Raw genomic sequence first — 27,735 nt, 5'->3', positions numbered from 1 at the left:
TCCTCTCAGCCTCTGACTGTGTGTTGGTGTACAGGTTTGATTGACAGCAGAGGAGGCGGAGCCTCAGCTGCTCGCCAGCAGCTCTTCATCTAAACAGCTCACTGTGGCTGTTCCTACCGCCCTGTAACATTTAAAACTCATCATATAATGCAGAATATCTTCATGTCTTGTTGTGTAGACCTGTATTTACTGAATAGCACCTCTAACAAAGAACCGTGGATCTCGTTGACCAATACACTGCGTTTCCTTTAGCTGCTTCAAAATAAAAGCCCCCCGCTGGTGGAGGACTATTATGAGAAGCTGTCTGGCTGTTAGTCAGTGTGACTGTCTGTCTGTGATAGAACAGTGATGCTGTTGCTTTACACACAGTTTAATAGTTCTCCATCTTCATCTATGCAGATGGAGAACAAACAGCATTCTGATTGTTAATGCAAAGACGGAGTGCTATCATAAAAACAAAACATAAACATACATCATTATTTCTTTTGGGTTGAACAATAGTCAGTGTATTAAAACAACAAGTCCTGTTTCCAGACATGAAGACATCAGCAGACACATCTACAGTCTTACTTTGGACAGTGCTGGTCTGACTGGCTGTCTGAGGTCCAGGTCTTGTTCTGGTCTGACTGGCTGTCTGAGGTCCAGGTCTTCTTCTGGTCTGACTGGCTGTCTGAGGTCCAGGTCTTCTTCTGGTCTGACTGGCTGTCTGAGGTCCAGGTCTTGTTTTGGTCTGACTGTCTGTCTGAGGTCCAGGTCTTGTTCTGGATCTGGACATCAGCTCCTCCACAGAAGCATGACTCCTCTTCTTCTCTCTGTGGAGACATTACTTTATTACTAAAATCATTTGTTGATGGTTGCTGAAGAATATCCAGACTTGTCCGACACTGAAGCTCAGATGGTCACAGAGAAGAGTTAAAGTGTTGCTACTCTTCTGTTTGAATTCAGCATTCAGTCTGTGATGGAAATGTTCCTTTATTTTAACTCTCCTGCTTTAATAAACAAGAATTAGCTGATTTCCCTGTCTGACTGTCTTATTGAACATTTAGTGATCTGGCTGAAGTTTGTTTATTAAAGAGGAACAACGGACATTTTTAAAACATTAATATTAAGGCTAAATAACTATATATCTACTTAAAAGAACTGCAACCTGCTCATGTACGCACATACTGAGAGGAAACCACGAGGTGGCAGCGTCATCACGGTAAACAGTGACTGACTGTCAGTGTGATATGAACGGAGAATAGAATCTCAACAACATTTGCAATATAAATAAACATGCTGTTATTTTCTGAATCTATTTTATGTGTTAACAATAAACACTTATGAAACAGGGAAACTGTGTCAGACCTTTCTGACTTCTTTTGTTTAACAGTAGTTATAGTTCTCTCCGTTTCAGTGGACAACACTTGTATAAACTATAACTACTGGAAGACTAAAGAAGTCAGAAAGGTCTGACACAGTTTCCCTGTTTCATAAGTGTTTATTGTTAACACATAAAATAGATTCAAGAAGTGACAGCATGTTTATTTATATTGCAAATGTTGTTGAGATTCTATTCTCCGTTCATATCACACTGACAGTCAGTTACTGTTTACCGTCATGACGCTGCCACCTTGTGGTTTCCTGGCGTGCCCTCTCAATATGAGCGTACATGAGCAAGTTACAGTATTGTTTCCATCATGTTATTTAGCCTCCAGAATGATATCAATGTTTTAAAAATGTCCGTTGTTGCCCTTTAATACAAACTCATCATTTTCTACAGCTACTTCTCAGTAAAAGTCCTCCATTAGAGAGAGCTGATTGTGTCCTTTACTGATTCACAGTCACTTTGGGCAGCTTAGCTTGAGTTAGTTAGGTTTGAACTGAGGTTAGAAGTGGTCTAAATATTGAGGTGACCAGCAGTCTGAGACACACAGCAGGTAACTCTGGTGTCCTTGCTGTTACTTTTTAATGTCAATATGTTTTCTGCCACTTTCTACTGTCAACTATCAAATGAAGACATGAATTCAAATATTCTAAAAACAGAAGTGGTACAAATCTTCATCTGACCATTTCATGTCAGCAGATAGTTTAGCACCAGAGATGTTTGTTCTTGACCTTCAGAAACAAGATGTGGTGCAGAGAATCTAAACTCAAAGGTCCACATAATGATGATCCAGAGCTTTCAACTGAAAGCTCTGGATCATTAGTAAGTGGACCTTTGAATAGATTTTTCCTTCACCATATTTTACACATGTAGTGAAAGAACAAACTCAAACCATCAACACATTATGATCAAGGTGAGCAAATACTTTCTACAGATGTTTTTTCACCACATGTTGCACAGTTCTGATGTGCACTGATTCAAGATGACACCCAGTAGGTCCTAACAGCTGATTCTAGGAGGAGTCAAACCAACAACGTATTTAGAGGACCAACATGAGAATCTGAATTACACATTTGAAGCTCATTCTTCTAGATTTTGAATAGTCGCAGATCTTTAGACCATTTCACAGCTGTGGGGGGCGCTGTCGAGCGATGAGCGGATAGGACGCAGCCACCTGTAGCTCCAGCAGATTTACGTTTAAAATTCCATTTTTTTACCAAAACCACTCGAAAATAATTCAGGAAGGTCATCAAGAATATAATCAAAGCCTCTGAGGAAGGTAAGAGAGGAAGAAATCCGTGTGAAAATGCCGAAAAAGGCCAACACAAAGCTGGACCCGAACGAGGAAACAGGCCCGAATGAAGCCTCGGGCTCAACTAGAGAGGATAACGCCGGAGGGGTCGCCCGAACGGCGGGTAACAGCGACGTGCTGGGGGCCATAGCAGCGCTACACGCAGAACTGTTCCTTATCAAGTCGGAGATTTGTAAGAAGATTGAAACCGAGATCTCAGAGGTTACGACTACATTGAGAGGGGAAATAGCACAACTGAAGGCCGAAAATGACGCGGCGATAACAGCGCTGAAGGCCAGGATGGACGCGCAAAACCAAACTCTGAAAGAGTTAGCAGACTCGGCTAGCGGCTCCTCGGACACGATGCAGGACTTGGAGGACAAGGTCAAGAAACTTTCTGGGCAAGTTGAAACTCTCTCAGAAAAATGCTTAGACTTAGAGGGGCACTCGAAAAGACAGAACTTGAGAGTGGTCGGAATAAAAGAAGGGAAAGAAACTGGGAAGAAGACCAGGGAGTTTGTGGCTCAGATGCTAACAGAGGTGCTAAACCTAGCAGAAACACCGGAGATAGACCGAGCCCACAGGGCCCTGAGGAGACGTCCTGGAGACAACGAGCCACCACGGCAGCTGATCGCGAGGGTATATTACTGTCATGTTTATGAAGACATAATGCAGAAAGTGATGTCCATCAAAGATTTAACATTTCAAGGACAACGGATCCGAATCTTCAGAGATTTCCCAGCTGAAGTAGTTAAACGCCGAGCTGCGTTCACTCCAGCCAGGAGGATGCTACGCGACAAACCTGGAGTCAGATTTGGACTTTTGTACCCAGCCAAGCTACGAATGTCGCACAGCGGATCAGAGAGGTTTTTCACCGACCCGGAGGAGGCTCGTCGTTATGCGGAGCGCCATTTCGGACCTCCAGGGGACGGGGTATGAGGGCCGGATAACGAGGGCCCTCCACTTTGAACTTCAGAAAATTACTGAGAGGACTTTCCGTTTAGGATCTCCAAAGAGAGACTGAGATTGAGGACTCCAACAGGAGCCTCTTACAGGTGAACGTCAGGGTGGCTTTTGCAGAATGTTATTCTTGTTATATTGAAGGTTAAAGTGCACATTCTGCCACTGTTTACATTCGTTCTAAAGTGCCACAGTCCATTTTGTTCAAAGTGTTTAAGTCTAAGTTTACTGATGTAGTTCTGCTACTGATCCGTTGTATACAGTTGGGCTTATATTAAGCAGACAATTGATTAACAACTGCTGCTATTTTTCTTCCAGTATTTTTGTAGTGGGTGCTATTGGATAGAGCACGTTTTCTATGTTTACATTCTGATCCTGAGGGAACTGGCCAAGACAAATGCTACCTAATTATGACGGAAATACTTAAAGAGGAGGTCAAGTTAAACATACTCTCTCTAAAATCCTTACTCACCCTTTTTTTTGCAGATGAGCAAGACCTATCCCCTTGAATAATAAATAATATACCTAATGTTAATTCTAGAATTTTTGGTTTTGGGTTCACTATATAACTGTGGGGCTACACCTGAAGGTCAGTATGGTAGTGATTAAGAATTGGTTGTTAGGTAGTTGGTGCGGAGTTTGGACTTCTGGGAGAGAGGGCTGGTCCCGCTCCCAGAGGTCTAAATGTGGGTGCACCAAGGGGAAGGTGAGTGTTTTTGTGTTTTTGTTGTTTTGTTTAAGGGTAGGAAGGGGGGCGGGGTGGGGAGCAGTGCTACATAGGCTGTATCATTTAACGACAAATGGCAATGCGTCAGAATCATTACAGGAGAATGATATTTCCTTATGGTTGCACCGATAGATAAGGACGGAGATATTGGAACGGGACGAAATTTAACTTTTTGCACATGGAATGTGAACGGAATAAATGAACCAGTAAAAAGGGGCAAGGTACTGTCGCACCTGAGAGAGTTACGGGCCGATGTGATTTTCTTACAAGAGACGCATTTGAAAAATGAAGATCATGGTAGAATTAAGGCTGGATGGATAAGTCAAGTATACCATTCCAAGTTTTCAGCCAAGGCTAGGGGGGTGGCTATCCTAATTCGCAAAAATGTTCCATTCTTACATCAGTCTACAATTGCAGATAAAGAGGGAAGATATATTTTGGTTACGGGTGAGATTCAGTCCACACCAATTACATTGCTGAACATATATGGGCCAAATTGGGACGATCCTGAATTTTTTAGGAAAGTCTTTAGTTTGATACCGGACATTTCTACCACAAATTTGCTGATTGGGGGGGATTTTAATCTAGTCCTGGACACTTATTTGGACAGATCATCTACGCGAAGAATGGCATCATCTAACGCTTCTAATTTTCTGAATTCATATATTAAAAATACAAACTTACTGGATGTGTGGAGAATTTTAAATGCAACAGGTAGAGAATACTCATTTCATTCTCAAGTTCACAATGTATACACCAGAATAGACTACTTCTTGTTGGATGCCAAACTCCTGCCTGGAGTTCAGAATGCGAAATACCACGACATTGTCATTTCTGACCACTGTCCCGTCTCTCTCTCATTGAGGCTGCTCGAGGCTGAAAAGACCTATAGATCCTGGAGGTTTGATCCCCAACTGCTTACAAGAAAACGTTTTTGTGAGTACTTAGAGACTCAGATGAAGTTGTTTTTTGAGACGAATGATAAAGATGATATTTCACCGACTTTGTTGTGGGAAACTTTTAAAGCATATACAAGAGGATGTGTCATTTCCTTTCAATCCTCACAAAAAAAGCGCAACCGTTTTGAAAGATCACAGTTGGAGGACCAAATACGAAAATTAGACGCAGGAAACGCTGCCCAACCGTCCACTGAGGCGCATAATACAATTTCAGCCCTCAAATACAAGCTCAATCAATTACTCTCTGAAAAAATCTCAAGAGCTTTCATATTTACTAAACAGACATTTTTTGAATTTGGCGATAAACCGCACAAGTTGCTGGCAAGGCAGCTACGGAAAAGGGAAAGTGATAGGACCATTCATAAGATAAAATCGGATTCTGGAACTCATATTACCTCACATAGTGACATAAACAGTACCTTTCGGCAATTCTATGAAAAGTTGTACACCTCCCAAGCCCAGGCACCACCCGAGGTTATGGACCATTTTTTACAGGCATGTGATTTGCCCACATTATCACCGAGGGATCAAAACTCCTTGGAGACAGAAATTACATGTGAGGAAATAAAGAAGACGATCAAGTCTTTAAAAAGTGGTAAAAGCCCAGGACCAGATGGGTTTTGCAATGAGTTTTATAAAAAGTTTGATAATATGCTAGCCCCATACCTGTTGAGGATGTACAGAAAGGCGTTTGAGGTTGGCACACTACCACCAACACTAAATGAAGCTACTATAACAGTTATTCCAAAGAAAGGGAAAGATTTAGAGCAGGTAGGTTCATATAGGCCAGTGTCACTATTAAACACAGACCAAAAAATCTTGGCCAAATCCTTAGCTAACAGACTCGGTCCTTATATGGCTAAATTGATACACCCGGATCAGACAGGGTTCATTCCGAAAAGACATTCGTTTAATAACTTCAGACGCCTTTTTAATATTATGTACTCTCCCAGACATCCTAAGGAAGATTTGTTCATCTTGAGCTTAGATGCGGAAAAGGCCTTTGACTGTGTGGAATGGCCCTACCTATATGCAGTACTAGAAAAATACGAATTTGGCACAAAATTTATTGCATGGGTTAAGATATTGTATAACAATCCCAGTGCTAGAATCCTTACTAACCGGACAGTTTCAGATGCATTCAACCTTTGTAGGGGCACTAGGCAGGGTTGTGCTCTGAGTCCCTTGCTGTTTGCTCTAGCATTGGAGCCTCTTGCAGAAACAATCAGGGCTCACACTGAGATTTTTGGTTATAACACGGAATATACTTCAAATAAAATTTCGCTGTATGCGGACGATATTTTGATGTACATAACGAGGCCACTGACTTCTATTCCTATCATATTGGAGACGATTGACTTATTTAGCTCCTTTTCGGGATATAAGATAAATTGGAGCAAGAGCGAACTGATGCCGGTGCGGTGTAAAGACCCAAGTATGCTCGAACAGATTCCATTTAAACTGGCTTTGGAAAAATTTACATATTTGGGGGTAGAGATCACGAAGAAATATAACTCCCTATTTGAAGCAAATTTTATGACTATGTTAGACAAGTTTAAAACCAAATTAGAGTTTTGGAAAACCCTTCCAATTTCTCTGATAGGTAGAGTGAATGCAATTAAAATGATCTGTCTCCCTCAACTGTTATACCTCTTTCAAAACATACCTATATATCTTACTAAGAGCTTTTTTTAAAAACTCGACTCCATAATTCTACCATTTATCTGGAATTATAAATCCCATAGAATTAGGAAAGACCACCTGTGCAAGCCTAAGGGGGACGGGGGACTGGCTCTACCAGATTTCAGGCTATATTATTGGGCAGCAAACATTCGATGTGTTTCCTATTGTCTGGGTGAAACGATTGTTCTCGACAGCTGGCTGGATATGGAGCGAGAGGACTGTCTACCCAGCTCACTTGGTGCTATTGTAATGTCTCCCATTCGTCTCAAAAAAGCATGTTATAATTACAATCCGATTATTCATAGTACTACTCAAATTTGGAAACAAATAACCAAACATTTTAAACTTAGAGCTCTATCCTTTACACTTCCGATATCGGCAAACCCGTCTTTTACCCCTTCAACCCTAGATAGAGCCTTTGATCAATGGAAAGAATCAGGACTGAGTAGTGTTGGGGACTTGTACATTCGGGGTACGTTTGCTTCCTTTCAGCAGCTTCAGGAGAGGTATGGGCTGTCAAAAACAGATTTTTTCAGATATCTCCAGATTAGACACTTTGTGAAAACTCATCTTCACAATTTTGAGGTTGCAACACCTGATAAACTAGACCAATGTCTGAGAGACTGTATAGTAGATAACCATCCAGTTTCATTTGTATACAATACATTGCAGGACCTTCAACAAGTAGATGTGAGCTCTATAAAAAAGGGCTGGGAAAAAGACCTCGGGATAGAAATAACGGAGAACATTTGGGACAAGATCTTGAAGTATGTTCACATCTGTTCTTTGAATGCCAGGCACTGTTTGATACAGTTTAAGATTCTGCACAGGCTACATTACTCTAAAGTAAAGCTACATAAAATCTTTCCAGAAACGTCACCAAGATGTGAGAAATGTGCCCAAGCAGATGCAGATTTACTTCATAGCTATGCACTATGCCCTAAAATACAGGACTTTTGGGTTGCAATATTTTCATTCTTTTCTAAGATTTTTAAAGTCCAATTAAAACCTGATCCACTTTTGGTTATACTAGGAGCTTCCGAAAGCTCTAAAATCCTACAGAACACACAATATCATCTCCTGTCCTATGGTCTCCTTTGTGCAAAGAAACTGATTCTCTTGTTCTGGAAAGGGACAGATGTGCCAACATTTAAATCCTGGATAACAACACTGACTGATACCCTCCACCTAGAAAGGATCCGATACACCCTTAAAGACAGACTGGAGGTATTTGAAAGGATTTGGAGACCGATGATCTCCTTTATAGGAGGAACAGACAATTAAGACGCAATAGACACATAGTCTTTAGTACCCGAGGTAGCACTGCTCAGGGATGGGAGGGTTCGGGAGGGGGGGTGGGTCACACCGGTTTATGTATATACTGTATGTCGCCAATGTCTCCCTGATTTGTTTGCCTTACGGTGCTGTCTGTGTTTTTTTTTTTTTGTTTGTTTTTTTGTTTTGTTTTCCTATCATTACGTATGTTTTTTGTATTTGCTTGTCTCCATTTTGTTTGCCCTTAGTTCCTAGTTTTGTCTGTTTTTGTTGTTATGTATAAAAAATGAGGCATGATAAACACCCCACAAAGTTTGTATCACTGACATGCACATGCTTCTTAATAAAAATATTTGAAACATTTCACAGTTGTGAATGTAAACATTCCAGATGTGTCCCCGTTTATTTCCTGTTGCAGTGGATCTGAATGAAAACATGATTTAAATTGATGATAAATTGTGAAATGGAGGTTTTCAGGTGTTTTGCTACAGAAATACCATCAGTAGTTTGTGTGTTTGTGTTTAATCCATCTCAGGTTGAACAGTATCTGCACTAATAGTTCTGCATCAGGAATATAAATCTTTTAGTCTCAATGCTTCATCGTCCACCAGGTCAGCTTACAGTAAAACCAGTCTCTTACTTTGACTCTGAGGGTCCAGGTTCATTACTGAAGTCTGGAGGATCCCCTTTGGACCCGTCACTCTCCATAGACAGACAGCTGGGTACTGGAGACTCTGCTCTCGGTCTGGACTGAACTCTGAAAACACCAAGATGATTTGATTCACATGAATCCTTGATACATTCTGTGAGGACAAAGACATTTCAGTAGCTCTAAACACACAAACTACTGCTACTGTCAGTAATGTGGTTTAACAGTCTGTATTAGTTTGTTTAGATTACAGCTGTTCTGGGTGACTGACAGCTGTCACAGATACGAAGAGGAAGAATGCACAAATTAATGATCTTTCTGTTATGAAAAGTGTGTTAAACTTCCGTTAGTAAACACATTTTAGTAGAAATGTAATATACAAACACACAATCAACAAAATCATGGCATTGGCATCATTTAGTTGTTCAATCATTCTGTATCTTCCCAGACGGTGAAGAAGAGAGCGAGTGAGAGAGAGTCGGTGTTGTTGAGATAATTCTGGTCTCATTTGTGGTCTGATAAACAGAAATTCATCTAAACTGGGTTGAACAACGATGCCATCTGGTTGCCATGGTGATGAATGACGTCTGACTATTAACCACAACCCCATTCTCTGTTTGAGGAAGAGCGTTAACCAAAAAACAGGATGGGGGGGGGGCTTTAATTCTCTTTCTGTCACGAAAAGTTTGTTCAACTTCAGTTAGCAAATACATTTTAGTAGAAGTTTTAAAATAGAAACACAAAATCAACAGAAAACAGTTTTGGTGGAGGAAAGTGAAAATGAGTCCTATAAATGAGTTAGTAGCAGCTCTCTTACTTTGATTCTGAGGGTCCAGCTTCATCACTGAAGGTCAGAGGATCATCTTTAGACTGATCACTCTTCAGAGACAGACAGTCAGAGACTAGAGACTCTGCTCCGTCCTCCTCTTCCTCCACACAATCACTCATCTTCTGATCTGAAGTCAGCCTGAGAGGTTAAAATGGACACTGACTGTGAACATGAACAGGAAACAAGTTAGTACAAGAGTCACAGGTAAGACTGAGAGAACATGAAGTAACACACAACCTCTCTCTCTGACACACACACACACACACACGCACGCACACACACACACACACACACACACACACGGTATACAGTATAATAAAACCAGCCAGCGCTCCACCTGGTCACTTCTCTTTAAGTCTCTGCTTGTTTTCTTACAGCAGGTTTAATGAGGATTATTCAGCCAATCACAACGTTGTGTTCACAGATGAATCAAACTGTTGAGTTCATTCTAACATTTCTCTCCTCTACAGTCCACAGGGAGGAAACTGACTCAGAGACTTCAACAGTGAAGTAATAAAATGTTGGATTAACACTCACCCTGCTTCAGTCTACAGTCTTCATCCTTCTGCTCCGTCGACACAAAATGGAGCTGACTGAACTGAACACTTCAACTTTCTCGGTTCCTTCCTGTTCTCATGAGCCTGGATCACATGGTCAGTGTGGCTCCTCCTCTCTCCATTTACAGGAAATCAGCTGAGTTCATCTGTGACTGTGTGTGTGTGTTCACAGCCATTTAACATGATGTGTTCATAAGAATCTCTCTCGGCTTGAACTGGCTGAATTAACCCTCTGAGACCCACAATAGACCCGTTTTAGTCTTCTTTAGGGGAGATAGCAGGTCAACAGTAGATGTCACATAGAAGTGGTGAACATCATCTGAAAGCTGGAACCTGGAGATTAATCTGAGATGCAGCTCAGCACTGAGGGTTAAGTTCTTCTAGTCATAAATCAGAAATAAACATGAATTCATTCATTAAAATAAATGTTTAAAGTGTATAAGAGTTTAGAACATCATGATAGATGATGCTCATCCTCATGCTCTGTTATATCTCATAAATTGTTGCTGCAATTTCTGGGTTGATACCGTTTGTTACGCAGATTTGGTGCTAAATTTAACCATTTTTTACCACTCTAGAATTGATAAAAATGATCAATAATCCTCCAAAATACCACATTAAGACACCAAGACCTTGAGGAACACCATAGAAAAAGCCATGCTGTGATTTGGGATTAAATGTTTATGATAAAGTGGATATAAGTATGAAGAGAAGTTAAATGTGTGAGAGGCTTCATTTCACCACCTCACCATCTGCGTCTCCAGTTCCCCCTAGCTCGGTGTCTCCATAATGTGCGTCCTCACGGGTCAGAGTTTCCGTACCGGTGCGCACATTCTCCCGTCAAGTTTTTATAGATTTTAGAGAATTTATCACTCAATTCAAAATGTTTTTGTCTCGTCTTCGGTAGTAGATTACTTATTTCCCCTCCAAGGACAGAGTTATATTCTGATTTTAATTTCATCTTGTTATAGTCAGACTGCAAAAGAGATGTTTTATATATTTGTTCTATAAGAGTAATTTCTTGTTCGATTTCTTTCAGTCTCTTACGTTTTTCCTTTTTCCTTGAGCTCTCAGTAGTATAGAGGGGGTGCGTTTGCGCGTGCATGTGAAATGCGCGTGCGTGTGTGTGTGTGGGGATACAGGTGAACCCTTGGTGACCCTGTTGACCTTTTTGTAACCCTAGGGCTGATGTTAATTATTGGTAGTTGTCCAAAGGTGTCTGCTGTATGTGTTATCAGTTGCTCCACAACAAAAAAGAAGACCCCATCCTGTGGATCCTGATGCAGATAAAAAATACAGGTGTATACCAATATGTGTCTTTATTACCGTATCATTAAAAGTTCAAACAAACCCCTGGTCCCTGTGACCAAATGTTTTTGCTTTTTGGTGTTTCCACAGAAGACCCATACTGTTGATCCTGAGTCAGATAAAAAAAAAAAGTCGGTTGTATCCAAGATGTTATCAGTTGCTCAGTAAACAAAAGAAGACCCCCTCCTGTGGATACTGGTTCAGTGAACAAAACACAGTTGTATCCCTATATGTGAACTCCGTTGTATCCAAGAGGTGTCTTTTTTTATTACAGTACTCATAAAAGATCAAGCAAACCCTGGTGTGCAGTGGTCAAAATGTTTATGGCTTTTGATGCTGTGGTGGTTGGTACTGTTTGCAGGCTATATCAGCATGGATCCTGTCAACCATATGTTTGTTTTGTGAGATGTCCTTAACTCCACCTTATAGGAGGTGTATATATAGTCACCATTCAGCTGCGGTCTGTCTTAAACGCAGATAATGAATACAATGTGGATTTGTTCATGGAGGAAATATCACAGGTCTTACAAAGCAATGATGATTCTATGACGGATGATGAATTGGAGTTTATTGTTACAGTTGCTAGGGATAGTTGTGGTGGTGGATCACATCGTCTGAGATTGGGTCAAGTTTCCTATGAGGAAATTTTGGCCAAAAAAGGTCGACATCTGTACAATCCTGACAACATGGGGGCCAACAATCTATGTTTTTCTATCTGTCTTGCACATTTTGTTAACAATGCTATGGCTGGAGATGAAAAATTGGAATATGCAAAACAGTTGTACACTGCAGTCGGTTTTGATCACATGCACAAAGTATCGTTCTCCGATGTCACCAAATTTGAGAAACACCTAGACATGAAAATAATAGTCTTCCATCATGGCTCTGCGCGTAAACGCTTGCAGTGTTTCCAAACATGCGACGCACCACACAAGCGTACAGTCTGGTTATACTTACACAATGACCACTACTATCTGATTGAAAACCAGACAGGGTTTTTCGGGGCTTCATATGTGTGTGAGTATTGCTATGATACGTATGAAACGCCTCTGTACCACAACTGTAAGCATAGATGCAATGTCTGTTTTACACAGGAGTGTCATACGTACCAAGGTCGCACGTTAAAGTGCCCTGACTGTAAACGCATATGTAAATCACAATTCTGTTTCACGCAACACAAAGTACCTGAAGTAAAACACAAAGTTATACCATGTACAGCATTAAAATACTGTGAGGCATGTGGAAAAACATACAGTCCTGGTAAAAAAAAAATACACAAATGCGCACCCCTTGTCTGTTCACATTGTGGTGAACAAAAATTGGAAAGCAGTGTGCCCCACGAGTGCTTTATCCAACCAATCGAGAAGGGTGCTCCACAGAGAAAGTACATCTTGTTTGATTTTGAGACACGTTTTCACGATGGCAAACACGAGGCAAATTTTGTGTGTGCAATGGATATTGATGGAAACAAGTTTTGTTTCAACACATTAAAATGCGTGGATGCCTTTGTGAAACGGTACAGACAGCCAAAATACCAGGGGTATACGTTCATTGCGCATAACGCATCTGGCTTTGACAACTACATTCTGCTTGAGTACTTTGTCAAACAAAGGATTACTCCTATGGTAATGATGAGAGGTAGCAGGGTCATTCTGATGTACGACCATACATACCGACAGAGGTGGATTGATTCGTTCAGTTTCTTACCCATGAGACTGGCCAAAACACCTGCTGCTTTAGGGTTTGAGGATTTGGAGAAAGGCTATTTTCCCCACAAATTTAACACTAGAGAAAATGAGCAATACAAAGGCTCATACCCCGACCCATCTCAATATGGGTACGAAACCATGTGTGAAAATGAGAAAACCTCGTTCATGCAATGGTATGACACAGTCCGAAATGAAACTTTTGATTTTCAAGCGGAGATTCGTCGCTACTGTGTTAATGATGTGGAGGTGTTGCGCCGGGCATGCACAATTTATCGTGAAACATTTCTTGAATGTACACAGCTTGACCCGTTTTCATTTACCACTCTACCCTCCAGTTGTATGGGTGTATTCAAAACACTGTTCCTGCCTAGAGACACTGTAGCCCTCACATATGAAGGTGCATACACCAAACAGAATAAGACATATTCAGATGTGTCTATGCAGTGGCTTGAATATGTGGCCCATACAGAAAACATTGAGATGCAACATGCACTCAATCGTGGTGAACAGCAATTTGGCCCATACTTTGTGGATGGGTACAATCCTGCTACAAACACCTGCTATGAGTTTGCAGGATGTTTTTTTCACGGATGTGTCAAATGCCATGTACCGGCAGATTTAAATCCGGTCACTCAAGTCTCCTATGGTGAGCTATACTGGGCTTTCAATGAAAAAATAAACAAGTTGGAAACAATACATGGCCTTCGCTCTGTAGTGATGTGGGAGTGTGAATGGGGGTTGTTGTCAAAATCAAACTCTGTAGTACAAACATTTCTGACCACATACAAAAAACCGGAACGACTCGATCCCAGGCAGGCTCTCTTTGGTGGGCGTACAAATGCCATGAAACTGTACCACAAGGGGGGAAATGATGAAAAGATCAGGTACTACGACTTCACAAGTCTGTATCCCACAGTTCAGGCAAAGAAACTGTACCCGGTTGGACATCCCCAGGTTATCCATAGGGACTTTGATTCCATCGATAATTATTTTGGGTTTGTAAAGTGTACGGTGCTCCCGCCAAGAGGTTTGTTCCACCCCGTCTTGCCCTACAGGTGTCAAAACAAGCTCATGTTCCCGCTGTGCAGCACGTGTGCTGAAAGTTTGAACCAAACATCTGATTGTGTGCATAGTGACAGTGACAGACAGCTGTCAGGTGTGTGGGTCTCGTTTGAGCTTCAGAAAGCGGTAGAAAAGGGTTACCAGATTGTCAGCATTGATGAAGTGTGGCATTTTCCCAACAAGACAGACACATTGTTTAAGGGGTATGTGAAAACGTTTCTGAAATGTAAACAAGAGGCTTCTGGTTACCCAGGGCATGTCAAAACACCTGATGAACAAAAGAAGTACATTGATGACTATTTTGAAAAAGAGGACATTAAACTGGATGCTAACAAAATCCGTGTCAACAAAGCTGTCAGGAGTTGTAATAAGTTACTCTTAAACTCTTTGTGGGGCAGATTTAGCATGAGGAACAACATGCCTTCATGCGAGTTGATCACTGACCCATCCAGGTTTACACAACTGATGTTCAGCGACCATTACGATGTGAAGCAATTCTGCTTCATATCAGATGACGTGGCTATGGTACAGTGGCGGCATGCGGACAGTAGGGGTTCCCGAATAAAAGACGTCAATGTCTTTGTTGGTGCTATGACGACTGCGCACGCTAGACTTATGTTGTATGAACTCCTTGACAAACTGCAGCAGCGCGTGTTGTATTGTGACACTGATAGTGTTGTTTTTACATCGCAGCCAGGTGACTGGGTCCCTCCCCTAGGTCCCTATCTGGGGGACTTGACAGATGAGATAAACGATGGTAATGTGTGTGGAACCCCCGAGGAAGACTTCATCACAGAGTTTGTGTCGGGGGGTCCAAAATGCTACTCATATCGCACGAGACAGGGCAAGACGACGGTAAAATGCAAAGGCATAACATTAAACGCAAACAATACCAAGGTGGTTACACACACGTCATTATCCGGTCTAGTACACGCATTTGTGGCCAATCAGAACACGGGGGCAAGTGTGATGACTGTATCTGAAACCATCAAACGCGATAAAAAGAACTTTCATCTGAAAAACGAGACAGTTTTTAAGAAGGTTCAGGTGGTGTACAATAAGCGTCGAGTGTTTCAGGATTACACCACTCTGCCTTATGGATACTAGATTGGACCAGGGTTTTGATGGCAGACTACAGCATCCGTTTAGCCTTGTGGTGAGCGGTCCTTCAAATTGTGGAAAGACATTTTTTGTCAAGAATGTTATAGAAAATGCCTCAAAAGCTATTTCACATAGTGTTGATAATATTGTTTACATTTACTCGTGCTGGCAACCTTTATATAATCAACTCCTTAAGACAAGGGATATTAACTTTGTGAACGGTTTACCAGAATCTCTGTGTGACGATGTGCTTCTACCCCCAGACAAAAATAATCTACTCATAATAGACGATTTAATGAATGATGCCAGTAACAACATAGAAGTACAAAATGTTTTTACCAAATATGTACACCATAGAAATTTAAGTTGTATATATTTAGTTCAAAATCTGTTTATTCAAGGCAAGTCTAGCCGAACTATTAGTTTAAACACCAACTACCTTGCTTTGTTTAAAAACCCCCGGGATAAATATCAGATTACTTTATTGGCTAGACAGATGTTTCCCGGTAACACCAAATACTTTTTAGAGGCATTTAATGATGCAACTAGTTCCGCTTACGGGTATCTACTCATAGATTATAAAGCTAAGACACCCGACTTTTTAAGACTCAGAACAGGTTTGTTATCAGACCAATCGGTTGTGTATATACCTAAAAAGCAGAAGGGTTGAGTATGTCGTCACGTATGCAGAGGAATCTGGCTCTGCTGGAGTTGTTATATAAATCGAAGCCGCACATGCAAAGGGTTATTGTGAGTAATGCAAACACAGACTTTATTCACGCTCTGTGTGAAATAGCTCTCAATGTAGCGCGTGGTAACATTCCTCTGACTGACCGGCAATACAAACAGTTGAAAAAGAAGAAGACAATCATTAGACTCATTGCAGACAGACAAGTCAAGCATTTTAAAAAGAAAAAGTCTATAAATCAGTCTGGTGGATTTTTATTACCTCTGCTAGGTGCAGCTATTCCTTTTATAGTTGGTCTTCTAAATCGGTCGTAAAATGGAGCACACACAAAAAATGTTTTTGGTCCCTCAGCAACAATTGGACTCATTAAAGCAACAGCAGCAGCAGGAACAAAACAGCGGATCCATAAGACAAACGGTACAAAATGAACTAGATAGAGCCATGATTGATGTATTGAAATTACCGGACATAGACATGTATGAGAAGGCCAAAAAATATTCGACTATTCTACAGCGCTACCTGTCTATGGTGAGACAGGGTGAAAGGGAACAGGGTGTATTGACCTTATCATTACCTGTAAGTGATACACATGGCTCTAGTCTCGACGCTACACCCAGTATTGATAATGTTAATTCTAAAAAGGATCCGATATTAGATGAAGTTTTAAAACACATGCCCAAAAGAAGCCTGAAAAATGCCGAGTATATATTGGAAGCGATAACCCGGTCAAAAAATTTGATATCTTGGACTGATCAGGGAGAAATTGTTATTAACAACCAACCGGTCAGGGGTACACACTTGTACGATTTAGTAAAAAGTGTCACGGCCTCACATCATACACTAGACAGCTCTAGACCCAGGGGTTGGGAATTGTTTTTAAAAACATTGGGCAGTTTAAATGTACCCCTATCTGCCATCCCAAACACCCTGGTGCGTCGATCTATTTCTGAATATAAAGGAGGTGATAATGCAAACAGCGAAAGTAACATTATGACCCATGACAAACCCACCACCAGGAAAAGGGGAAAACATTCACTGAATGGTTCACCACGGTTTAACACACCCATTAGGACATCCCGGGCAAAGCATTTTAAGTCCCCTAGGATGGACAGTACTGAATGGTTTTATTTTTGAATTCTTTGTAACAGTGTAAAAATGAAATGTATTTTTTTTTCCTCTTCTTTGTAACAATGTTTAAATGTTTGTATTTTCTTCATCTTTTTTATGATATTTTTAAAATGAAATGTTTTTAAAATGAAATGTGTCCTTTTTTTTTTTTTAACCTTCTTTATGACGGGTAATGATTAAATGATTTGTTTTGTTTTTTCTTGGTGCCATGTTTAAATGATTGTTTTTTTCTTTGTGGTAATGTTATCTATCGGAATTGTACAATTCAAATTTCTAAATTTTTTTTTGTTGATATGTCTTTGTTGTTGAAAACTGTGATACCTAAATAAAAATAAATAAAATGACCGTGTTGACAAAAATTCCATTTGCTTAATGTTTTTTATTTTCAAAATTATCATTACATCACATATTTATTCCCCGATTGTACACATGTGAAATTACACCCAAGACATACACTAGGTTGTATTTTGTTAACAAATTTACATACCATAGTGTCATTACATACAGGATTAGTGTCGTACATGTTTATCACACTAATATAAGTCATTCCTTTTTGAATATGACATAGAAAAAATACACAATGTTGACCACATGTGATAGCATGTTTATCCTGAACCTGTCTTCTACAATAAGACACATCTGTACAGTTTTTAGCCAGGAACCTGTTTATTTCATTTGGAAAATTATTCCAGTCAGGGGGGTTACCAAAACTGTCAAAGAAACATCCGTGTTTGTTTTTTGTAATATAAATAGCCAGCCAATGCTCACCAGGCATGTTAGAGGGATGTGTGTTTATAATCAGCATAGCTGGGAACTTACAAATATAGTGTTTAGGCAGTTGATCGCACGCTAAAATACCCAAGAAATTTGTCCCATTAATAATTCTTTTTCTAACAACGCTAGTTAGTTCTATAGTATTCATAGTGTTTTAGTAGTAGTCCATGAGCACTTGTCTCCTGTTTGATATCTCAATAACTGAGTCAAAAACAGAATAACATATCAAATTAACGGTTCGCGGCAGAGGGTTTCTAAAACGAGCTTCCATCCTCACATTGCCTGTTTTAATTAGTGAAACGTTCCCTGAACACCCCTCGTCTGGTTCCAGGTTGAAACAGAATAATGAATAACCAGTGCCAAAATCTGGTCTTGAGATGGCCAGTGATCTGTCTTTTAGGTGACGACCGGTGGTTTGTATCAGTTGGTAATACTCTCTTGCGTACTGCCCTCTTGCAAATTGTGGTTGAAATGGTTTCGCGGGGTAAGACTGTCCGTCTGCATATAGACACATAAATTCGGTGTCGTAGTGATGAAAATTAAATGGATTACGTGCATAACTCCCAGTATATCCCTCGTTGTCCACAAAGGCTATGATAACAAACTTAGGGATGTGGCCTATGTAGAGATTTTCCTGGTTGCACACCCGTGTCCCGGCAGGGATAGAGAAAGTTTTCAACGACACTCTGTCAATAGCATATTTAGCATTAGTGTTCTGCAGAGCACTGCTGTGAGCCAACCTGACAGTGGGTGCAACAGAAACTTTTTTTACAAATACACTGGCCGATACAATCTTAAAGCTATATTGGTCATTTCCAGGAGTCATTAGAGAGAACTCATCTTTGGACCGTATGAATTTCAGAGAAATATCCACCCCGTTTAGCAACAGTTTTTCTTGAAAAAACAAATCAGCATGTATGGGGGTGATTAATTCGACGATACGGCTGACTCCGGTGAACTTTCCTCTTGTCACCAACCCCTGATTGTCTCCTTCTATCGATGTATCGTCCATGTGATCACCGGTGTCTTTACTAAACAGAGCGGTGCTAAACTGTGTATCCAAGGTGTCTTGTCCATAGTTAAGCAAACATTCAATTATTCCACGGTATGGATATGTGTTGGACGATTGTGTTATAAGCCTGTCCCCCAACATTATATCCACCTGTGAGAACAGGGTGCATCCAGGATAGTTTATAAAACCCACATTGGCATCGTTAGCCAGGTTCGTGCCGTCAGCATTTGTAATCTTCACCCGTGTAAACAGGTAAGTATCGTTTAAGTCTAAGTAATCCTCGCCACTGGCCGATATGTAAAACTCCAGAGGTCCAGTGTCTGTTATAGCAGATACCGGGGGAATTTCAACAAAGGTCGATTTTTCAATGGAAGTCTGAGTGTACGGTACAGTAAACAGATCCAGCTCGGTCTTCACACACTCCTCCGACTGATTATGGATGAGCGCCATGGTTATATATTTTTTTATTTTTTCCAGTGATTTTAACCTAAAAATATGTCTTTTGACAATAACCTGGTACGTTTGCGTGGAGCTCTTCTACCTTTGGTGGTTGACTTCTTTTTGGCACGTCTGGGTTTTTTAGTAACTGTTTTACGTTTTTTAGACACAGGACGGTTACGCCCATGTCCTGCTGGGGGCCTTTTCAGTGGTCGCCGAGTATATACCGTCATTCCATTTCCATCCTGATTTCCTGACATGGTTTTTCGGGCTATATTGGACACAACGTCACCAAAAATATTTGTGGCAGCAGTTTTTAAATGAGGTTTTGCTATACTGAACCCTCTTTTTAATAAGGGTACAGCCATTCTAAATAGATTTCGAAAAATACCGCCTAATCCGTTTCCATACTGTGTACTTGCCCCAATAAACCCCGGTAATTCACCACCAGCTTGATTAAGATAGTATGACATATACCGGGCATCATCGCGTGTGTATGGTGTGCGCATCATTTTTTATTTTTTTCTTCTTCTTCAATGAACACTTAGAAATACTGCTTCACCGGTCTGAAGTGTAGTTTGACAATTACTTTCCCGTATGAGAAAGGTATATAGTGGTTTTGATCGTCTTTTAATGAGATCTCTATATCATCAATAATTGTTTTGGAGAGCGATGTGTAGTGTGGCTTGTCATAAGTCAGAGTGGGCATACGACGAACATCGTCCGATACATTTATACAGCGGAGAAGCGGGACATAACTATCACCAGCCAGCTGATAATCTACAATGTCACTATAAACAAATATATTATAACATCCTCCATGAATGTCAGCCGGGTGAGGTGCTGCATAGTGTTTCATAGCATTAGGGGTTACAGGTATTGTAAATGGATCCCCCGGTTTAAAACCCAGTATTTCAGCCAATTTTCCTCTAAACGTTAACGTCGTTCCCTCTGCCCCCAAAAAATATACCCGATTTGTAATGTTATTATACATTAGATTTATGCGTGATGTGAAGTGGTGAACGAGGCATTTCGAATTAAATTCTTTTACTATTCTAGATATAGAATCATAAAAACCAACAGATAGAGCTATAGTAAATGACCTCTTTGATTTATATTCATGGATAACCACCAGTGAATCAGAGATGGGGAAATTAGTCCACACCCTAGGATATTGTAACTCAATAAGGCCAACCTCATATGGTTCTTTCAGAACAATTGGCTTTGCTAGTTTTGTCCTGTAGCTCCATATCTTATTATTTGGATATATCTGTAATGAGGCATTGCTGGGTAGTGTAACATAAAAACCGTTCCTCTCCATCGTTCTGACCTCAACTATGGCTCGATTCAAAAGTGAGGCGTCAGCGGATAGCACTTGTCTTTTATTGAGCAGTAACAATATCTTTATCAGAGACCCAAGAGTTAAATTTTTCGGGCCAGCCCAACCATTTTACAAGGACCTGCCTTTTACGTCCTGATTTTTTTCTGTCCAGTATTTTCTCTATTTTAAACACTTTGTTTTTATCGATAATTACCTGTTGTAATTCGGGATCATAAAACGTACCTTTCAACACTTCACCACCACAATCCGCTAGTTTATACACAGGGGGATCTCGGGCTATGCGCTCCGTTATTATGAAATATTCGTCTGTAAACGTTTGTTCATAACCTTTTCTAAAAACACCCCTTAATTTGGAAATTCTCACCGTATCCCCAACCCTGTATTTAAAGGACACTTTTTTCTGAGGTTTTAGCTTGTACAAGTTGTTAAAGACAATCTTCTCATTATCTTTATTTACTGATGCAGGAGGCATCTTTATTGACCTGTGATGCGTTCTGTTATAGGCCTCTACAAGGTCCTCGATTATGTCAACATATCGGCGTGAATTAACACTTGTTAAATATCTCCACATACGCGTCTTGAAAGTTCTGTTAAAGCGCTCCACCACGCAAGCCTTAGTCTCATTTGATGTTGAAAAATGTTTGATTTCATAACGACTCAATACTCGTTGAAACTGTTTATTATAAAACTCTGTGCCTTTGTCCGTTTGGAGTCTTGCTGGCACCCTGCCCTGGCTCAGGATGTTTTTAAAAGCATTTGTGACAACCCCCGCTGATTTGTTTTGAAGACACTGTACCCATGCATATTTAGAAAATACATCAATACATGTTAACAGGTATCGCACACCGTCGTTTTCCACAGAATATTCACTCATATCGACTAGATCGATCTGGAACTGTTTGTCTATGCCGCTAACCAAAACCTTATTCCTGGGAAAATTTTTACCCGCCTTGGCATGTAGAGTATACACATCTTGCCCTAATAAAAAGCGTCTAACATCTGTTAACGCTGGTGTCACCCCTGTACAATCCCCGACCGCTTTGCGTAGTTTATACACACTACCAAGACCCCCAGGATGAGCAGGGTCGTAATAAATCTCCTGCAATGTGTTCTCCATGATGTAAATGAATCGTAAATGACAACAATGTGTTTGTTACATGGGGTTTTATTAGAATGCTCTGTAACATAATAGAAAAAAGCAAAACATCTTTATACATTTTATCATCATCACACACTTTTTAAAACTACAATACATTCAAACTATTTTTTTTTCTGTGGCTATCTAAAAAAACAAAACAAACAAACAATAAAAGGGTCTGCAGATATACACTACACAGCTTATCAGCAGCATAGCCGTATCAAAAAACACGACTTACAAGCTCATTTATTGTGTGTGGACCAAGCCAGGCATATTTTGCCTGGCGCATGGCCATCACATACTCGAGACTGGGCTCATCTGAATCGTCGTTGAACTGCTCTTTTTCATGAGTAAATTCTTCGAAGAGTTCCAAAGTTGTGATTTGAGCCGCACCGACAAGTTTCTCCACTGAATGCACACGATAGGTAACCTGTGTCAACAGATTCTGCAGGGCCGATCCCAGAGTCGTATGGAACACTATGTCACATGTTTCTCCATAATAACTCTCCAAGACCTCATCGTGGTTAAATAAACACGTGTGTTGGAGCTGGCTAGGATGGTCAATTTCACACCCGTTGCACAGTTTTTTAGCCACCTCCCATGAAACCTCCCGAAGACGTCTCCTCAAAAAGTCCTTTATCACATCCATACCCATTTTGGTTAGGCGGGGTTCCTCAAAGTCCTTTATCACATCCCTATCCCTTTTGGTTAGGCGGGGTTCCTCAAAGCCCGAATCTTGAGATCCAGTTAGGTCTATCACATCTGGTCTAGCCATCAGCTCCCCTGGGTCTTCTTCTTCTTCTTCTTCTTGCGATCCAGTCAAGTCTATCACAGGTAGTGTAGCCATCAGTTCCACAGGGTCTGTCACAGCAAAATCTTCTTCTGCTTCTTCTTCTTCTTCTTCTTCTTCTTCTTCTTGCGATCCAGTCAGGTCTATTACAATTGGAGGGCACCACAGGACACTCTCGGAAAAGCCATCCTGCGTTTCCTCATCGACCCAGGTGCCCTGTTTGACATCTAGAAAAAAAAAAAAAAAAAAAAAAAAAGACTTAGTACATACATAAAAAAATATATATACACACACACATACACAATATATAAATGTAAAAGGAATACACACAACCTACCATTCGTTATTAGTAGTCGGCATGTCTGATGATTTTCGGTCTACGCATGGTAGACAGGAGAGCACTTTGCGGGCCACTCGAAATATCATCAAAAACAAGGCGTTTTCTAATACTCTCATAAGAAGAGATGATTCTGTCTCTTTTGATAGCTTCGTCAACTTCTCTAAACACCCTTTGCATGGATCGCCAGTCGCACCACTGAATAAAAAAGAGTGTTTTAAACCATGAGTCACACTCCTGACGAGTGAGTGGGTAAGGCTGTAAGATCCAATCTTCACGACCTCTGACCGCTATCACACTCCCCCTATCCCCACAGACACTGAGAAAAATAAAATCCTCTGCATATCTATTGTAACGGTCGGTCTCAATCCGATATAACTCAGGGCCCATAGCACTGTTCCACTGCGACACATAGACTATCTCAGGAAAACCAACCTGATCAAGATCTCGGCAGACTACAGAGCGAAACAGTTTCCAATCTTTTACGGACAAAGAATCACTCCATGTTTCACCCTCGGTATAACCATCACATGCCCGAGTCCGTACAGACAACATAACACGAGCATCGTGATAGCTAACCGTATAAACATACCCGTTAACCCCCTCCAACTCTATCTTTAATTCTGACGGCGTCCTTGGTGTCAGACCACACCCACGACGTTCCTTTTTGCGAGGAGCTCCATCAATGGTCACCTCAGCGGTGTCTGTCACCCCCCTACAGAACGTACCTAGTGAGTCGGGGGTCTTGGTGGGATCAGGGAAGCTGCCGAAAGCCAGAGCCATGGTGATACAAAAGTCCTTTCTTTTGTGTATAGAAACCAAGTGGTGGATAATACTCCGCTGAATGATGACTATATATACACACCTTACTATAAGGTGGAGCTAATCTTATGCCCACCTCCTAGGGGGCGGAGCGGGCTCGCACGTGGACCCATACACCCTCTCACAAAACAAACATATGGTTGACAGGATCCATGCTGATATAGCCTGCAAACAGTACCAACCACCACAGCATCAAAAGCCATAAACATTTTGACCACTGCACACCAGGGTTTGCTTGATCTTTTATGAGTACTGTAATAAAAAAAGACACCTCTTGGATACAACGGAGTTCACATATAGGGATACAACTGTGTTTTGTTCACTGAACCAGTATCCACAGGAGGGGGTCTTCTTTTGTTTACTGAGCAACTGATAACATCTTGGATACAACCGACTTTTTTTTTTTATCTGACTCAGGATCAACAGTATGGGTCTTCTGTGGAAACACCAAAAAGCAAAAACATTTGGTCACAGGGACCAGGGGTTTGTTTGAACTTTTAATGATACGGTAATAAAGACACATATTGGGATACACCTGTATTTTTTATCTGCATCAGGATCCACAGGATGGGGTCTTCTTTTTTGTTGTGGAGCAACTGATAACACCTTACAGCAGACACCTTTGGACAACTACCAATAATTAACATCAGCCCTAGGGTTACAAAAAGGTCAACAGGGTCACCAAGGGTTCACCTGTATCCCCACACACACACACGCACGCGCGCGCTCACGTGCACGCGCATTTCACATGCACGCGCAAACGCACCCCCTCTATACTACTGCTCTCAAAAGAAATAATAAATCCTCTCATTGTAACTTTAAGTGCTTCCCAGAGAGTAGAGTCTGAAACTTCTCCGTTATCATTGATCTCTAAAGAGTCTCTGAGTTTATTGGCCATGTATTCTTTAAATCCTGGTGATGACAGTAGTAGAGGGTTAAATCTCCAATTATATGTTGGTTTGGAAAGGGAAGACTGTAGCTGCAGCGTAACAGGACTGTGATCAGAAATCAATATATTGTGATAAAGTGTGTTGCTAATATTGGGGATTGAACCAGCCTCCACTATTAAATAGTCAATTCTAGTATATGACTGGTGCACCGGTGAGTAAAATGAATATTATTTTTTGTCAGGGTGTTGTATTCTCCAAATATCCACCATATTTCTAGATTTATCAGATTGTTTAGTGTTTGAACAGAGTTAATAGTTGGAGGAGATTTAGTGGATGATCTGTCCAAGGATGAATCCAAATAACAATTAAAGCCGCCACCGATGAAGATATTGGAGGATCCATCCTCTGGAAGTAACTCAAAAACTTTACGAAAAAACGTAGGGTCTTCTGAATTGGGCGTATATATTTAACACGGTAATTGGGAATTAGTTAATATAACCAGAAATCAAAATAAATCTCCCATTTGGATCTGTAATCTTGGATTTAAGTAAAAAAGGAATATTATTATGAAACAGGATAGCTACGCCTCTTGCTCCAGATGTAAAGGGTGCTTGGTACACCTGTGAGATCCAGTTAGGTTTTAATTTATATTCAGTAACTTTAGTAATGTGAGTCTCTTATAGAAATAAAATATCAGCTTTCAGTGAATTCAAGTGAGAAAAAACCTTCCTGCATTTAACATCAGTTCCAAGACTCCTAACATTCCACGAGGTTAGTGTGATTTCATCATTTAGAATTGGGGACATACTTACAAACCGGTCAGATAATCAGAAATCAAATGCCCATTCAAACCTTTGATACATGGCATGGATGATATGAAATAAAACAAAGTAGTAACTGAGTATGCAGACAAATTTATGTAATAAGCTGAAACGCCAAACAGCACATCTCTCCCCACAAAACATCCACACTCGCACACAAACGCAGACCCCCAAACCCTCCCCCCACAAAACAAGAAAGAAAGAAAGAAAGATAAAAAAGAAGAAATTCCTCACAGTATTGGGGAAACGCATGGCAAAGGGCCAGCAGCCGAAAGTCCCTCTCGGAAACATTTTAAATGCGGACAATGGGCTACACCACAAATCCAGTCACTCCGCTGTGGAAAATAATACAAAGAACAAAAATCATATAGCACTTAATCCGCCGTCTTGTTCGTTTTTAACTTAGATGGAGTAGAATATAGGCATAACAAAGTTAACGTTCTCAAAGGTCCCAGTTCGAAAACCTACTTTATCAACTCAGATTCTATGAAGGACTTGACGTCTCCTGGGGAGGGAAACACCTTTACCTGGTCGTTGTGCTGGACATGAAGCTTAGCTGGAAGACACAGAGAGTATTTGACCTCCCTCTCCCTGAGCGCTTGGGTTACCTCACGGAATCCTCTTCTCTGTGCCATCACCTCCGCAGTATAATCAGGATAAACGTAGATCCGTTGGCCGTTGTAGATCATCTGTTGTTGCCGACTCAGTCGTAGAATCAGTTCTTTCTCCTGGTAGAAGTGAATCCTGGCTATGATGCTCCTTGGTCTCTTTACATCCGTAGGTTTTGGCACAGGTATGCGGTGCGCTCGATCCACTATCACGGGCTTTGCAAAGCTGCTCACCCCGAGTAACTTCGGTATTAATCCAGCGATGAACTCCGTAGTTCTGCCTTTCGGCCGGCAGGATTAATAAAGAAATAACTATTTTTCCACCCGGAGCTCAGAGACCCGACTACTCCATGTGCGCCTCACTTGCGCCCTGGAAGAGCAAAGTTATGAACCAAAACAAATACACTTGATTGATTTGATGTTCTTCTTCTCTCCTTCAATAATCACAATTCTAACAGAGATAAGAACAGTAGAATTCAGACACCACATGTTTCACCACGTGCTGCACACAGTGTTGTGAAAAAATATACAAAAATGATTAGTAAAATATGTAAAAAAAATATTGAAAAATACTCAAAAACTGTTAAAAAAAATCTGGTAAAGTGTCTGAAAAAATATGTGAAAAAAATCTGAAAAATATGTAAAATATCCAGCAAAAACACGTTTTGCTGCTCTCTGGCACAAAAGAGAGGAACTGCAGTTATTTCATGATGGTTACGGCTGTCAGTTGTGCCAACAACACAAAATTAAATTAAAAATTAAAAATTAAAAATTAAAAATTAAAAATTAAAAATTAAGAATTAAAAATTAAAAATTAAAAATTAAAAATTAAAAATTAAAAATTAAAATATTAAAAAAATTAAAAAAATTAAAAAATAAATGAAATAAAAAATAACTTCAACTGAAATTAAAAACACGTTTTGCTGCTCTCTGGCACAAAAGAGAGGAACTGCAGTTATTCATGATGGTTACGGCTGTCAGTTGTGCCAACAACACAACATTAAACTTAAAAATTAAAAAACATTATTAAAAATGTTAAAATAAAAAATAAAATAAAAATATGAAAAATAAATAAAAAGTAAAAACGTCTGTCAGTTGTGCAACTGAAATTACTGCAGTTCTTCTCTTTTGTGCCGCACAGCAGCAAAACGCGTTTTTAAACTCCAGCCGAACAGAAAACAGTCACTGCCGCTTCACAAAGCGCTCAGACCCGTCTGAGTTCAGAGCGCTGTGATGTCATTATTCCTCTCTAACGAACACAAAGGAGAGTTTTCCTGGTGGAGTCTGGTGGAAGCGAACCGTTAGAGGAGGCGGAAGTGACGTACTTACGGGTGAAATGGTGGAGACAGGCGACGTCACTGACTGCATGCCAAAGCTCTTAATTGCATCCCTGTTTCCCTCACTTGCGTCTCATCCTTGCGTCTTAGTCCCTCCCACCAGGGAAGCATGGAGAGACGCAAGGAAACCATGC

At 40.6% G+C, this 27,735-nt stretch overlaps 1 protein-coding gene and 1 long non-coding RNA gene across 2 annotated transcripts in view; both read right to left on the bottom strand.

The window, feature by feature from the left end:
• Positions 1-27,735, bottom strand: part of LOC141759838 (uncharacterized) — a 211,341-nt gene that overhangs the window by 148,029 nt on the left and 35,577 nt on the right.
• On the bottom strand, positions 22,731-23,468 carry LOC141759877 (uncharacterized). The gene is made up of 2 exons (XR_012592218.1): positions 23,124-23,468; positions 22,731-23,013 (listed from the first exon to the last, which is right to left on the bottom strand). It is a non-coding gene; the product is annotated as an uncharacterized LOC141759877 (long non-coding RNA).

Source organism: Sebastes fasciatus, chromosome 21 (genome assembly GCF_043250625.1).
Source record: "Sebastes fasciatus isolate fSebFas1 chromosome 21, fSebFas1.pri, whole genome shotgun sequence".
Lineage (NCBI taxonomy): Eukaryota > Metazoa > Chordata > Actinopteri > Perciformes > Sebastidae > Sebastes > Sebastes fasciatus.
This window is presented reverse-complemented; position numbering and strand designations above follow the sequence as displayed.